This window comes from Oncorhynchus gorbuscha, linkage group LG25 (genome assembly GCF_021184085.1).
Source record: "Oncorhynchus gorbuscha isolate QuinsamMale2020 ecotype Even-year linkage group LG25, OgorEven_v1.0, whole genome shotgun sequence".
Classification (NCBI taxonomy): domain Eukaryota; kingdom Metazoa; phylum Chordata; class Actinopteri; order Salmoniformes; family Salmonidae; genus Oncorhynchus; species Oncorhynchus gorbuscha.
The window spans coordinates 45,617,651-45,619,743 of NC_060197.1; positions in this window are offsets into that span (position 1 = coordinate 45,617,651).

Below are 2,093 nucleotides of genomic sequence, written 5' to 3' on the forward strand. Positions count from 1 at the left end.
TAGGCCTACCTTTCCACCTCAGACAGAGTAGGCCTATCTTTCCACCCCAGACAGAGTAGGCCCTACCTTTCCACCCCAGACAGAGTAGGCCTATCTTTCCACCCCAGACAGAGTAGGACCTACCTTTCCACCCCAGACAGAGTAGGACCTACCTTTCCACCCCAGACAGAGTAGACCCTACCTTTCCACCTCAGACAGAGTAGGCCCTACCTTTCCACCCCAGACAGGGTAGGACCTACCTTTCCACCCCAGACTGAGCAGACCTACCTTTCCACCCCAGACAGACTAGGCCCTACTTTTCCACCCCAGACAGAGTAGGCCTACCTTTCCACCCCAGACAGGCTAGGCCTACCTTTCCACCCCAGACAGGGTAGGCCCTACCTTTCCACCTCAGACAGAGTAGGCCTACCTTTCCACCCCAGACAGGGTAGGACCTACCTTTCCACCCAAGAAAGAGTAGTCTTATCTTTCCACCCTGGACAGAGTAGGCCCTATCTTTCCACCTCAGACAGAGTAGACCTACCTTTCCACCCCAGACCGAGTAGGACCTACCTTTCAACCCCAGACAGAGTAGGACCTACCTTTCCACCTCAGACAGAGTAGGCCTACCTTTCCACCCCAGACAGACTAGGCTTACCTTTCCACCCCAGACAGGGTAGGCCCTACCTTTCCACCCCAGACAGGGTAGGACCTACCTTTCCACCCCAGAGAGGGTAGGCCCTACCTTTCCACCCCAGACAGGGTAGGACCTACATTTCCACCCCAGACAGACTAGGCTTAACTTTCCACCTCAGACAGAGTAGACCTACCTTTCCACCCCAGACAGAGTAGGCCTACCTTTCCACCCCAGAAAGAGTAGACCTACCTTTCCACCTCAGACAGAGTAGGTCCTACCTTTCCACCCCAGAAAGAGTAGGCCTACCTTTCCACCTCAGACAGAGTAGGCCCTACCTTTCCACCCTGGACAGAGTAGACCTACCTTTCCACCTCAGACTGAGCAGACCTACCTTTCCACCCCAGACAGAGTAGGACCTATCTTTCCACCCCAGACAGAGTAGACCTACCTTTCCACCCCAGACAGAGTAGGCCTACCTTTCCACCCCAGACAGAGTAGGCCTACCTTTCCGACCCAGACAGAGTAGGCCTACCTTTCCACCCCAGACAGAGTAGGCCTACCTTTCCACCCCAGACAGAGTAGGCCTACCTTTCCACCCCAGACAGAGTAGGCCCTACCTTTCCACCCCAGACAGAGTAGGCCTACCTTTCCACCCCAGACAGAGTAGGCCTACCTTTCCACCCCAGACAGAGTAGGCCTACCTTTCCACCCCAGAAAGAGTAGACCTACCTTTCCACCTCAGACAGAGTAGGCCTACCTTTCCACCCCAGACAGGCTAGGCCTACCTTTCCACCCCAGACAGGGTAGGCCCTACCTTTCCACCTCAGACAGAGTAGGCCTACCTTTCCACCCCAGACAGGGTAGGACCTACCTTTCCACCCAAGAAAGAGTAGTCTTATCTTTCCACCCTGGACAGAGTAGGCCCTATCTTTCCACCTCAGACAGAGTAGACCTACCTTTCCACCCCAGACCGAGTAGGACCTACCTTTCAACCCCAGACAGAGTAGGACCTACCTTTCCACCTCAGACAGAGTAGGCCTACCTTTCCACCCCAGACAGACTAGGCTTACCTTTCCACCCCAGACAGGGTAGGCCCTACCTTTCCACCCCAGACAGGGTAGGACCTACCTTTCCACCCCAGAGAGGGTAGGCCCTACCTTTCCACCCCAGACAGGGTAGGACCTACATTTCCACCCCAGACAGACTAGGCTTAACTTTCCACCTCAGACAGAGTAGACCTACCTTTCCACCCCAGACAGAGTAGGCCTACCTTTCCACCCCAGAAAGAGTAGACCTACCTTTCCACCTCAGACAGAGTAGGTCCTACCTTTCCACCCCAGAAAGAGTAGGCCTACCTTTCCACCTCAGACAGAGTAGGCCCTACCTTTCCACCCTGGACAGAGTAGACCTACCTTTCCACCTCAGACTGAGCAGACCTACCTTTCCACCCCAGACAGAGTAGGACCTATCTTTCCAC